This window comes from Callithrix jacchus, chromosome 7, assembly GCF_049354715.1.
Source record: "Callithrix jacchus isolate 240 chromosome 7, calJac240_pri, whole genome shotgun sequence".
Classification (NCBI taxonomy): Eukaryota; Metazoa; Chordata; class Mammalia; order Primates; family Cebidae; genus Callithrix; species Callithrix jacchus.
In genome coordinates, this window is record NC_133508.1 from 92780642 (window position 1) to 92795851 (window position 15210).

Genomic DNA, 15210 nt, shown 5'->3' on the forward strand with positions numbered 1-15210 from the left:
AACTTGCCACTCCATGCCTTTCAAGTGAGGTGTTTAGCCCATTTATTATGCATTCAAGATTAGTAATTATATGTGAGGTTCTGATTCTGTTGTGAAATTGTTAACTGGTTGCTTTGTAGTTTCTACTGTGTAGTTGCTTTACAGAGCCTGTGGGTTATGCACTGAAGTGTATTTTTGTAGTAGCAGGCATTGTTCTTTTGTTTTCATGGTTAGAACTCCCTAAGAATGTTTTATAAGGCTGGTCTAGTGGTAACGGAATTTCCTTAGTGCTTGCTTGTCTGAAAAGGTTTTTATTTCTCCTTTACTTACAAAACTTAATTTGGTGGATATAAAATTCTTGATTGGTATTTGCTTTCTGTAAGAATGCTGAAAATAGGTCCCATTCTCTTTTGGCTTGCAAGGTTTCTGCTAATAAGAAACCACTTTTAGCCTGATGGGGTTCTCTTTCTATGTGATCTGACCTTTTTCTCTAGCTTGATATTGCCTATTTCTGTCATCACCCTTTAGGCTGTTCACTATTTCAGAAGAACTGTTTTCTTCTCATTCTGCTATTCATTCCTGTGTACAAGAGCGTGAGGCAAAGTTCTCCTCAGCTGTCCTGGGATCATGATGTACCTTTACAAATTTATATAGTCAACCTTTTCATGTTGTAGAAAATTTATTGAATGAGAAGAAAATGGTCCTGACACTGTTTATAGGAAAATTGTTTATAGACTACAAAACAGCATTAACGATATACAATAGTTTTTGAAATCAGATAACATTAACACTGAGATTCCCATTGTACATTTTTATACTTTCTAGAATGTCTAAAATTAACTTGTAGAATTTTTAGTTTTTAAAACTTTCCTTTTTATGAGCAAAGTATAACTTACATATAATACAAAGTACAAATCTTAAACTTGTGGATTGAGGAATTTTTACAAATGCATACTCCTATATAATTACCATTTAAATCAAGATATAAGTCTATATAAGTCTGTCTCAACAGCTCAGGAGGTTCCCTCCTGTCCCTTACCCATCCTATATACTCTGTAAAGGCTACAACTGTACTGGCTTCTATCACCATTGATTTGTCTACTTTTATAGTTTCTATGAATGTAATAATACCACATTTACTTGCATTGAGCCTCCTTTATTAGTGAGATTGATGCATGTATTGTGTAGTAAGATTTTTGTTTTTCATTGCTATGTGATATTCCATTCTGTACATATGAGGCTTTTGGGTCAATTTCATGTCCTGGGTATTAATAAAGTTGCTATGATATATTTTACTGTACAAATTAACAAACTTTTAAGTATATATCTAGATGTTAAATTGCTTGGTCATGGACTGTGCATTCTTTCAGCCTTAATAGACTCTTCTAGTTTTCCCAAAGTTGTTCAGACAGGTTACACCACTACCAGCAGTGCTTAAAAATTCCAGATGTGTTACACTTTTGGAAATGCATGGTATCGTCATTTAAAACAAATTTTAGTAATTCTTGTAGGTACGTAGTGACATCTCATTGTGGTTTTAATTTCCTGATGGCTACTAATGTTGAACATGTGCCAATGGCCATTTGGACATCCTCTTTCATGATATGCTTCTTTAAGTCTTTATACTGATTTAAAATTGTATTATTTGTCCTATTCTTATTGATTTATAGGAATCCTTTAAATTTTTATTATAAATCCTCTGTTGGATATGCGTAGTTTAAATATGTCCCCCTACTTTGTTGTCTTTTCATTATCTTAATGGTAACTTTCAATGAACAGAAAATTTTATTATTACTAAAGTCATATATATGAATCCTTTATGGTTAGTGTATTGTATCCTATTAAGGAAATATTTACCTACCTCAGGGTCATAAACATATGATTGTAGGTTATCTTCCAGAGGCTTTTTAACTTATCACATTATGTTTACAATCCATCTGAGATTAAATTTTGTGTTAAAGCTTCATTTTTCTCTATATTAGTATTCAATCAATTCAGGAAAAATTATTAAAAATATCATGGTTTTTTCAGTACACTATAGACATCTTTGATATAAATCATATGACCATATGTGTATACATCTGTTTTTGGAATCTTTTGTTCCCTTGGCTATTTGTCTATTATGGCACCAGAACCACACTTGTTTTAATTAATGTAGATTTATAATATGTAGAATAAATACTCCAAGTTTATTCTTCCTTTTCCAAGTTATATTGGTTTGGATTGGCTCTTTACATTTTTATATACATTTTAGCATCAGCTCATTGATTTCATGATGTGAGCTGTGTCAGCACTTTATCCAAATCGCTTGCATCTCTTTTACTCTTTATGTTTGCCCAACCCCCACTCCCTAGTTTCTGTTGTTTTGTGTTTGCTTTCTACTTCCTGAACCTGTGATTCCATGCTCCAAAGGAAGAGACACCTTTCCCTAATTCGCACGTCCATTCTCCCTCCTTCTCCTCCAACCCTGCCTCCTCCACAAGCCCACGCATTATTACATGGAACACAATTAGGCAGGGCTATCAGGTTAAAGCATTGTCAATGATGCTTTCATTGAAAACAACAGCACAGTCTAACAGAGAGCATGGCTGCATATGAAATTTGATTAATTCTTTCAGACATGGCTCATGATGACTGGGGCAACACCACTAGGACAGCAGCTCTTTTCTGCACCAAGCTCTGCTCTGCACCAAAGGACTCCCTGAAAGTTACTAGAGCCACTTTGCCCACCTGTACAAAAAGCAGGACATGCCTGGAAATTCGTGTTCCTCTGGGTAGATGTTAGCAATAACTAACTGTTGCAGGAGTATAAAAGCCCAGCTTATTTGCCTTGAAGGAGGAAAGCTCTGAAGTGCAACTTACACCCGTGCTCCTTTGTCAGATCAGACTGAAATAAAAAGTTTGCTTGCTTTACTCCCCTTGCATATTCTACTTGCCAATTTTCTAACCAGTTTTCCTTTTGAGAACATTTCCTTAGTAAAGCACTTGAATACAAATCCTCATTTCAGAGTCTACATCTGAGTAATCCAAACTGATATTCCAGGAAAATGTTCTTCTGGAATTTCTGATTGGGACTGCACTGAAGATATAGAACACATTGAGGAGAACTGACAATATTAAAATATCAAGTGCCCCAATCTATGAACATGGTATATCCTTCAATTTATAAAGATCTTTAATTTCTTCAGTAATGTCTTAGTTTTCTATATGCAGTTGTGCTTCACATAATGACTTTTTGGTCAAAGATGAACCAAATATATGATGATGGTCCTATGAGATTATAATGTAGCTGAAAAATTCCTGTTACTTAGTGATGTTGTAGCCATCATAACGTTGTAACACGATTACCTTATGTTTTTATAAATTTAATGTAGCCCAAGAGTATAGTGTTTATAATAAAGTCTACAGTAATTTACAGTAATGTCCTAGGCCTTCATGTTCACTTGCTATGCATCATTGACTCACCCAGAGCAACTTCCAGTCTGAAAGCTCCATGTATAGTAAATGCCTTATACTGCTGTACCATTTCTAATCTTATATACCACATTTTTACTGTACATTTTCTATGTCTAGATATGTTTAGATACAAAAATGCTTACCATTGTGTTACAATTGCCTACAGTATCAGCATGGTAACATGCTGTCCAGGTTTGCAGACTAGGAGCAATAGGCTATACCATGTAGCCTAGCTGTGTAGTAGGCTATATATCTATATTTTTAAATTTAAAAAATTTTTAATTGTATATTGACTAGATGTATAGTAGGCTATACATCAATATTTTTCTTTTCTTTCTTTTTCTTTTTTTGAGATGGAGTTTCGCTGTTGTTACCCAGGCTGGAGTGCAATGGCACAATCTCGGCTCACCACAACCTCTGCCTCCTGGGTTCAAGCAATTCTCCTGCCTCAGCCTCCCGAGTAGCTGGGACTACAGGTGTGCACCACCATGCCCAGCTAATTTTTGTATTTTTAGTAGAGACGGGGTTTCACCTTGTTGACCAGGAGGGTCTTGATCTCTTGATTTCGTGATCCACCTGCCTCAGCCTCCCAAAGTGCTGGGATTATAGGTGTGAGCCACTGTGCCCGGCCTAATATTTTTATTTTCTTTAGATTTTTTAAAATTTATTTTTAATTATATATTGACCTTATGAATTTAGTGGTCTTACTGGATTTATGTTACCAGTAAGATAATAATTTATCCATATATTTAGATTTTCTACATATACCACATATACCATTATGTCACTTGTGTATAATAACAGTCTTATTTACTCCTTTGCCATTCTTATGCTTTTTTTCATTCCTCTAGACTTATTGCATTGGCTGGAAACTTCCAGTACAATACTGAATAGAAGAGATGATAGCACAAACAGCAAATTTCACTCACTCCACTGGACATCATGAATATATGATTTCCAGAGTTCAAATTATCAGCTTAGCAGTATTGGAGGAATAATGTATAATCTCAGTTGTAATAAACATCAATTTATACATTGACAAAAATTTGGCACCATCCTGTGAAATGTGTTACATATATTGTCACTTAAGAACCACTGACCCAGTGTATTTACCAATTAGTGTATTTACCTTCATATTTATCAATCAGTTAACTTTCAGAGATTAGGGGTGAAGTTTTCGTGTTGCTTAATTTTGATAATATTACAGTGTTCAATGTTTTTGCGCAGCCAATGTATTTGTCTTCTCTCTTCGAATGTTCCCAAGAGAACTACACAAATAATGACTAAATGAAGGGCAAATAATTATTACATTAATGATCGTCTAAGTACCCTATTCTCTAATACAAGACCGTCTTTGACAAGACTCTCTTCACTGACCTGCTCAGATGAACTCAGCTCTGTGACCTGAAAGTTTATTCTACCACTTATTACACTTACTTTATCACTATTTGTTCAATGACTTTCCCGGGATCAATTAAAGCAGAAATTGTGTATGACTTATTTGGTTAGTATTCTGTTCTAACATCCTGGCAAGTATATGTAATACATCTACCATTTATTGATGCTTAACTAGCATAAGAGAGGTAGATGTCTAAAATGTGACTCCACCTATATGACACAAAGCCCCAGTTCACTCATGTGTTGATTCAGTCATTAAATATTTCAGATATATCAACATCTGCCAGGACTCTTGCTAGCCAGTTTTTAGCCAATATTTTATTTAACTCTGTCAATATTCCTGCAAAGTCAATATTTTTTATCTCTATTTTGATGAGTAAACTGGGGCTAGGAGCGGCAGAGCTCATATCCAAATCCAAATCTGTTTGAATTCAAAAGTAATGTTTTACACAAAACCGAATTTAGGCTAATAGAAAGAATATGGTGGAGAGTAAGCCTAATGGAGGCATGGTCACTGCACTGGAAGATCTGAAAGGCTGGTATGTGGCACCAGAAGGGACTATTACACATGCTTCAGAAAGCAAAACTGTAACCCATCAGTTACAAGCTGCTGCAGATTTCAGAAAACAAAAGGAAAGAAAAAGGAAGAAATTTCTGAAAAGAATTGTTCAATATGAGAATGATCAGCTTTATGTATGGCTTCAGAAAGCAAAACTATAACCCATCAGTTATAAGCTCCAGATTTCAGAAAACAAATCAAATTTCTGAAAAGAATTGTTCAATAGCAGAAGAATCAGCTTCTTTAGTGCTATGAGCACCTTGCGCTGTTATTTTGGCATAGACTCAGTACTAAGATGTGAATACCATGGGTTACTGTAACATCAACCCTGCTTTTTAGCAGCTCATGGTCTTGAGGAGGAGCAGGACATCATGCCCCAATTAGGCATTTACTGATTTGCTGCTTTAGAGGGCAGTCCGAAGCATGACAGAAGCGTAGAATAGGAGTGCCTGACAACTCCTCGGCAGAGCCTTCCTGGAGAAATCTAAACATAGGTAGAGAACCTCCTTACATTAAAAAGTAGGAGAGTTCTATGTGGAAAAGATGAAAAGGGCATTTCAGGCAGAGGGAAAGGCATGTGAAGAAGTCCAGATGCCTAAGGAACTTGCAGGGTGTACGGCTAGAATGTCAGTAGTTCAGTTGGGCTAAGGCTAGTGTGCAGTGTCGGGTAGTGACCTGGAGGCAGGGCAGGCAGCAGATCATGAAGGGCCTTGAAAACCCCCAGTGGAGGCTGGGCTTTTCCTTGACTCCCACAAAGCGAAATTCTAAGCTGAGGTTTGCCCAGAACTGCCAGTCCATCTCCTTCATGCCTCTCAGTGTCTCTTAGCGAGTCCTACTTCTGGCCCCAGTGTGGAAAACATGTTAATTAGTGATGAAAACCCCTCAACTCTCCAGGCCGGTAAAGGCTTCCTGGGAGCACTTTGCAGAAAGCAAGCCTGGCTGTTGCTGTCAACAGTTCCAGTGACTCCCGTAGTAACAGAGTTTCTGGTCCCCAGGCGTTTTCCCCATCTCTGGGGTGTGTCTGCCTCGGCTTCACTCAAAGGATCACGTCACTGTGGTCTGGTGCTCCAATGTGCGATCCATCCAGCCCTGGAACCTGTCAGGGACACAGGGAATTGCATGTGTCAGGCAGAAAGGGGCAGAGTCTTAAGGGCTGGGACAATTTTACACATAGCTTTTTGGCTCCCAGTGGTGTTTGTGGAAAAAGAATTTTTGCAGAGCAGTGAGGAGCTCTCCCTCCCCTACCTTTCTGTTTTTCTTTCACAGGTCATCCTTATTTTTGTGTAGTATTTTGAAAATAAGTTATAGACCTGTTTGTTTTTCAGCTGTAGTATCAATTAAATTATACTCATCTGGAGCAAATCTGGCTACATTATCGAAGCAGTTAGCAATATCATATTTGCAGATGAAAATGAAAGGGAAGGAAGATACAGATTGGGAGCAAACACTGAGGGCAACAGGAACCTGAAGGTAATTTACTTGAATAGGTGTCTCAATCCTCTACTTCCAATTTAAGTGAGTAATTTCCTTAGTTAGAAACAATTCCTCCTCTTTACTCTCTGAAGCACTCTCCACTCCCACCTAACGATTACCATGATATTGATCCTTTATCACTCTCTACCCTCTGATCCATTGTTTTTATTATGCTTCTCTAACCTGCTTTTGCCCAGGAAGGCTGACATCTATAGACCACATGACCCAGGCGCTCCTGACCTCCAGCTTTCAGTTGGGGTTGGCCAATAAAAGGTATTGGCAGGAGATGAGAGAGTGGATGGGGAGAGTCTAGATATGTTATTTCCTACCCCTCTTCCCTCTGCCTGGCCATGGTCTGCAGAGATTGCATTCCTGTCTATGGCCATGACTCCTGTTGAGTCAGCCACCTTTCTTGGCTTCTGGTTTCTCCAGTCTGTGGCAATGCTGTTCCCTTCCGTTGCCTTCTTAGGTCTGGGGTGGAAATATCTCCCTTCTTTTGCCTGTACCTGAATGTCTCATGTTCTTGTTTGTTCCCTTAACTCTGCCCTCACCTCTTAAAGAAGGCCTTTTGTTAAACTCTATTGGGTTAAATCAGAAGGATTTAAAGAAGCCTTCTTGTCTTGCCAGACCTAGTGTGACAACACGACCAAGCCTATTAATTGCATTTCCCTGGGACCTTTCTCCTCTTTCCCCAACTACCTACTCTGCATTTCTGGGTTTAATTTGAATAATGGCCTCCCGTTCCTGCCTGCCTTCAGTCTGGCCTGCTCTCCCTTCCATCTTCATGCTACAGCCAGAGAGATTTTGAAACTGCGCATGTGAACATGCTACTTTTCATGCTACTTACCGTCCTTTTATGGTTCATTGCTTCTTTTTCAAATCAAGGTTAAACTGTGCCTGCTTACAAAACCCTCCATGACTTGGCCTTAGCCTGTCTTTCCATCTGCTCCTCTCTGCCTCATGGGACCTCTGCTCCAGCTATGAGGGAGTGCTAGCCTCATTCCATGTCCATCAGGCATGCTTCTGAGCTCCCAAGATAATGACTGTGTAAGTGATAGTATTGAGTATTGTGCCATATTTTTTAAAAGATAATTCCATTTAATTCTCAAAACAACTCTGTAAAGGATGTAACTGTTTCCATTTTACAGAGGGGAAATCTGAAGGACAGATAAATAAGAATTTGTCTTATGGTTACTCAGCTGGGAAGTGGTGGAGACAGGTTTTGAGTCTGGCTCCAGAGGGCACGTAGTAGTCAATGAGAACTCGAAAGTCCACTCTTATTTGAGATCTCAGCTCACGTGTAATCTCCACTGAGAATTTTTCCCTGATTTTTTTTTTCCAGTTGAAGGAGTCATTCCCTCCTCTAGGTTTCTACAACATTTAGTTCCTTAATTCTACCAAACATGCTGCAGTTGTCTATATCCATGCCTGAGGATGGTATGCTTGTGGGCTGAGAGAATGCTGCTTATGAGAAAGCTTTCCTTCATCTCCTTTCATTGGCAGGCATGGTGTTAGATGCTGGGCACATTGCATGTGCTCAATAATCGGGGAATGAGTGGATGAATGAATACACTTTGAACTAGTCACTTAGCTCAAGACTGTTTGTACATTCAGAAAAGGGAATGTCAGTTAATTCTAGAGATTATGTTCAAATGTTGAAATTTATTGAGAACCCCTCATGCATTGGGCATTGTTTAGGAAGAGTAAGAACAATGAACAGGACAGAAATCTGATTTCTTCAAGCTTGCATTTATTTGAGTTACTGATTAATACATTAACAAATGTGGAATTAATAAATGAAGAAAGGAAGAAAAGGAAGAAGGAAGGCCAATCATACCTGAAGCAATTAGATACTAAAAACTTCAACCATGTGTCTTTTTATTCTAATGTAGTAATTTTCTATTTTTTAATATATGTTCCATATGCCAGAGCTAAGCAAGGTTCTTTATGTATTTAACTTATAGGGATATGATGAGAATGGAGTGATACAGTTTTTTTTTTTAATTACACTTGGGAAAAGGAGATGAGACCTGGAGAGGGTGGCGGATCTTCCTATGTTCATGCAGCTGGTATGGAAAAGTTCTAATGTCAGCCTGTCTGCCCCATCTGCCTGAGTTCTTTCCACTCTGCTTCACCACTTCCCATGATATAATCATCAGCCTCTGGGTCTACCAGTATCTTTTAATGTCACATGGAAGCATCTAAGCAGAGGGACTGCTAACATTTCAGTGAAAAAAATCAGTTTGCTTAATCCTCTCAACAATCCTGAGGGAGGGACATGGATATAATTTTCTCCGTGAGCATCCTAATTCTACAAATATTTCTGTGGGATGGGTAGTGATATCCTCTTTATCATTTTTTATTGTACCTATGTTTTTTTTTTTGAGACAGAGTTTCGCTCATTACCCAGGCTGGAGTGCAATGGCGCGATCTCGGCTCACCGCAACCTCCGCCTCCTGGGTTCAGGCAATTCTCCTGCCTCAGCCTCCTGAGTAGCTGGGATTACAGGCACGCGCCACCATGCCCAGCTAATTTTTTTGTATTTTTAGTAGAGACAGGGTTTCACCATGTTGACCAGGATGGTCTTGATCTCCTGACCTGGTGATCCACCCACCTTGGCCTCCCAAAGTGCTGGGATTACAGGCTTGAGTCACCGAGCCCGGCCTATTGTACCTATTTTAATTCTTCTCTCTTTTCCTCTTTATTAGTCTGTCTGGTGGTCTATCTATTTTGTTAATCTTTGCAAAAAACCAGCTCCTGGATTCATTGATGTTTTGAAGGGTTTTCATGTCTCTATCTCCTTCTGCTCTGATCTTAATTATTTCTTGTCTTAGGCTAGCTTTTCAATCTGTTTGCTCTTGCTTTTCTAGTTCTTTTAGTTGCGATGTTAGGGTGTTGATTTTAGATCTTTCTTGCTTTCTCCTGTGGGCATTTAGCACTATAAATTTTCCTGTAAATACTGCTTTAGCTATGTCTTAGAGATTCTGGTACATTGTATCTTTGTTCTCATTGGTTTCAAAGAACTTATTTCTTCCTCGATTTCATTATTTATGAGTTTCCAGTACTTATTCAGGAGCAGGTTGTTCAGTTTCAATGTAGTTTTGTGTGGTTTTGAGTGAGTTTCTTAATCCTGAGTTCTAATTTGATTGCACTGTGGTCTGAGAGACTGTTATGATTTTCATTCTTTTGCATTTGCTGAGGAGTGTTTTACTTCTAGTTATGTGGTCAATTTTAGAATAAGCATCATGTGGTGTTAAGAAGAACGTATATTCTATTATTTGGGGGAAGCGTTCTGTAGATGTCTATTAGGTCTGCTTGGTCCAGAGCTGAGTTCAAGTCCTGAATATTTTTGTTAATTTTCTGTCTCGTTGATCTAACATTGACAATGGAGTGTTAAAGTCTCTCGCTATTATTGTTTGGGAGTCTAAGTCTCTTTGTAGGTCTCTAAGAACTTGCTTTATGTATCTGGATGCTCCTGTATTGAGTGCATATATATTTAGGATAGTTAGCTCTTCTTGTTGCATTGATCCCTTTACCATTATGTAATGACTTGCATGGGTCCCAGAGGCAGGATTGAAACCCAGTTTTGTCTAACTCCAGAGCTCATGCTCTCTCTTCTATAGCAGCACTATCTAACAGAGCATTCTGTAATGGTGGAAACATTCCATACCTGCATTGTGCAATATAGCAGGCTCTAGCCACCTGTGGCTATTGTGTATTAGAAATGTGGCTAGTGCATACTAGAAATGTGGCTAGTGCAATGGAGGAAAAGCATTTTAAATTTTATATAATTTTAAATAACATAAATTAAATCATCTCATGTAGTTAGTAGCTGCCAGAGTAGATGGATTAACTTAGACCATGAAAATGACCTATAGCAAGGACTCCTTATGTACTTCCTCGTCTCTTTTTCTCTTCTATTCCTCTCCTTTTTCCTACATTCATTATTTACTGAGGTCCAACCATATATAAGGCAGAGCATGGATGAGGGGGTGGGGTGGAGCAAAGATGGTCAGCCCTGGTGCCTGCTCTGGCTTCTGTTCAAGGTAGGGAGATTAGACACGTACATAAATAACTTAAATACAAAGTTGAAGATTTAATGTTCTAAGTACCCTGAGAGAGGAGCAGATAAGGGGTGAGGAGATAACTAGGTTCAGCCCGGCTCCTGATAGGCTGTCAGGGAAACATGAGATAACTGCTGTAAATGTGTGTTAACAGTAACATACTTTGTAAATTGTCCAGCGCTCTGTAGACATGAGCTATCTAAAACAACATTGTCTTAACCACGTGCGTTAACAATATTCCATCTATGATCTCATTTGATCTTTGCAAGACCACTGTGAGGTGTGCAGCATCACATTCTGTTTCTGAGACATGGAAAGGGGCACTCAGAAAGGGGACGCATGTGTCTAAGGACAAATGGCTGGTGGGGACAAAGCCTGGTGTGTGGCTCTAGGTTTCCTCATTCCAGCATCAGGAATCTTTGTACCTCCTCACTGCCCTTGGCAGATTTTGAGAGTCGTTACTATCTATCCACACTTATTACTGGCATCAGCATGGCTTGTAGGAAAATTATTCCTGAGGTTTAGGCACTTCTGCTGAAGCTAGCTGGATTTGCTACAGCTACGCCCCTGACATAGGGCAGGTCTTTGAGTACATCAAGGTCTTTGTCATAACAGAGGATGTGCCAGAGAATGAGATCAGTGGGAGGCCATCCTGGTGTGTCCACAGTGGATCCAGATTTCACAGCCCTGCAGGTTGTCCAAATGGGCAGGCTTCTGAGGGACTCATCAGCCCTCCTGGCATTTATTCCTGAAGGATCTCGGCCCAGGAGAATCATAAGCTGGTTATATAAAAGGCTCATAAGTGCCTTCCCATCTTTCACCCAGCTCCCTTCTTTTATGGAAAGGTAAAGGCCCCCAAAAGGTAAGAGCTTCTAAACTTCCACCTCTGTTGTGTTAATTCTGTATTTCTTGAGTCCCAAACCATGTCTGCAATCAAATCAGTTTAGGTCTTTCTTCAGGGTTTGCTTTGAAAATTTCATACAGAAGAACACTGTGTGCAAATGATTACATAATTGCATTTGTCAATGTCTTCAGGAGATGGCTGGTGGGTGAGTGCCCATGGACTAGAGTGCCAGAGCTGGGAGGGCCCTTGGGGCTCATCCATCAAAACCCTCTATTATGCAGATGGGGAGACTGAAGTTTAGCTAAGTGTAGTGACTTGCTCAGGCCACATAGCAAACTGGTGTCTTAATTAAAAGGTTTGTGTCCATTTCTGGTGCCAGAAGTGTACAACCTAAGAAGCTTGAAGGGAGGGCACATTCTGTTAACACAGATCTGTTCCCTGGGGGTTCTGATGGGGAGCCAGGTGGGTGGCACATACAGATCATCATTGTCCCTGCCTCATTATGAACTTGGAGTCCAGCCTGAGGTTCCAATGCAAACTCAGCTTAGCTTCACCCTTCAAGGTCCAGTTTAATTTCTGCTTCCTTCGGAAAGATGTCCCAAACTTTTCCAGCATATACCAGTGCTTCTCCTCATTCACCTCTTTACATTTTTATTGTCTATCCCAGACCACTTTGACTTTCTACTGGATACACGCTCCAAGTAAAAAGAATTAGCAGGTATTTAACACCTGCTCTGGGCCAGGATTTGCATGATTATCTCATTTAAGCCTCTCAGCACCCCATGAAGAGGATGTCATTATCCCTTTTTTTTTGGAAGGCAGGGTGCTAATTCTCAGAGTGCAGAGGTAGTTTGCTCAAGACCACACAGTAGTCTCATTAATTTAGTCAGTAAAATTTTATTACATACCTGCCATGTACAGGCACTGCTGTAGGTGGAGCAAAGCCCTTTATCTCATGCAGCTGATTTTCTAGAGAGAGGCAGAAAATAAAAGGTAGACCAATTCACTTAAAGCTTTAGTCAAATGAAATTGCATATTGTTTCTGAAAATATTCCACAATTTTTCTAATTTTGCTCCTGCTTTTTTCCCCAACAGGAAATTTCTCTAATTTAAGGATTATAATTTACACACCCTCTGGGTCCTCAAACTGGATCATAAGAGCTAATATTTATTGAACATTTACTATGTGTCATAACAGAGGATCTAAGCTCATGATATGCTTTATCTCTTATCCTTGCAAGAACTCAATGAGGTCTGTACTATTATCCAATTTTACAGACAAGGAGACTGAGGCTCACAGAGGCCAAACTTGTCCCTTACTGCCTCCTTGTCAGCTGTGTCTAATATGTGGTAGAGTTAGGATCTGAATCTGGGCAGGTTGTGTCCAGAACCTGTGTATTTAAGTATTACTTTATCTTAGTCAGACAGGACTCTTTCCACCTTTTAGCCATGTTGGAAGACAGTGTATGAGACAGTGTGGTGTGGAGAGAGATCACAAGAATGGTAGACAGAAGGTCCAGGTCTGAGCCCAAATTAAAGCAATTATGTCATTTTTCTGTACTTACGTTCAAGGCAAGCTGAGAGGTTCAAATATTCATCTGTATATAAACACCTTCTGATATAGCCCTGAGATTCATAATAGATGTTCAATAAATGCTTGCTGAATCTGAATCTGGATGAGTATATATCATAGTCCTTTCCTCCCTGGCACATTGTTAACTCTCTAATAAATTAAATTCCATTGATAGTCTCTATCATTCCAACATGGTACCATAGGAAAATAATATATTCTTTCCTTGTTCACCATCTCATTCATCTACATATAAGCTTTATGCTGACTGGACCATATCTTATTCACTTCCATAAACACAGAAGTGATCCAGCATATACATTGCATAATACATGCAATAATTGTTTAATGAATGAAATGATTCCAAATGACAAAGCTTGTTATATTTAAATATCTGCCTTCCTGGCCACATGGCCAAAGCTGTGGGCCCAACCTGAGGCTGGTGTCCATCCCGGTCCAGTTTTCTTTCTTTCTCTAAGGAATTTGGAATTGAGAGTTGGAGATGCAGTCAGCTGACTGTGGGAAACAAGACAGAGTCCTGTGAAGTTCAAGGCCATTTCTATTAATCTGGCTATAAAACAAGTTACCTTAGTAGTGTTCATCAACCATTTATTTAGCTCATGAATTTCTAAATTCTGGAATTTAGAAAGAGCAGAGTAGGGATAACTTATTTCTGTTCTACAATATCTGGCATCTTAGGTTGAACATGTAAAAGTTGGAGGCTGGGATTATTGAAAATCTTATTTACTCATGTCTAGCTGTTGATGTTGGCTCTTAGCTGATGCCCTCAATACCTTTCCACATGGGCCAGTCTGGACCCCTTCACAACATGGTGGCTGGATTGCAAGACTGAGTGTCTCCAGAGAGAGAGAAGCAGGTGGAACCATACTTCCTTTTATGATCAGATGTCATTTCAATGCCACTTCCATTGCATTTTATTCATCAAGGCAGCCACAAAGCCCCACCCAGAAATGGACTCTGCCTCTTGATGTGGAGTAGCTAGTTTCTAGAAGGACTTGTAGAATTGAAGATGTTGCTGTAGTCAGTTCGGAAAATGCAATTTGACACAGCTGCTGAGTAGGCCTTATAGAGGGTCCCACGATGGGTTACATGCAAGAGGAAAAGTCAAAGATAGTTTACAAGGAAAACAGCTTTTGAAGGAAGCAGACAAACCAAGAGATGCAGAAAGAAAGTAGCATTTGGCCAGAGAGAGTCAGGGTTTCTCAGGTGGGGTTGTCCAAAGGAGTACATGGTGTTTGTTATGGATCAACACTTGGGAGACACTTGGAAGTGGGAGAAAGAAACAGACAGAGGGAGACGTTGAGCCCTCCTAGGGGCCTGACAAAGTCTCACCCAACCCAGCAGGTGACCTGGGGTAAAGTGTGCCCATCAGAGTTGCTCATTATAAAGTTGAAAGGACTTGGCTTTATACCCTACCTTGCTTAATCATGGAATGTGGGCTGCTGGCAAGGGCATGACCTTGAGTGAGGCTGGTCTCTGTAGCTAAGGCAGATCCTGAAGGAGCTGACAGCTGGAAGCTGCCTGCTGATGGCACTCCCCTCAGCTGGGTACTGAGGGGATCTGTGTAGTGCATTTCCATATCTACTGCTAGGTGAGGACTTTCCAGTTTCTGTGTGTTCTGGTTGTCTGTCCTGTAAGTGGGTTCCATAAAATACCCTTCCCTATTTACAATACAGCACTCTCCATTCAGCTGAATGTATTTCCGTATCTTGTAACTCAATATGTCAGCCTGAGGCTCTTGGTCTGTCTCTCTACCTGTAGAGAAGGAGGTTGGATGGATCTTCCTGTTTTGAAATCCGGTGATTCTTATCCCCTTAGCTGATGCCTTTTACATAGCCAGCTCTGC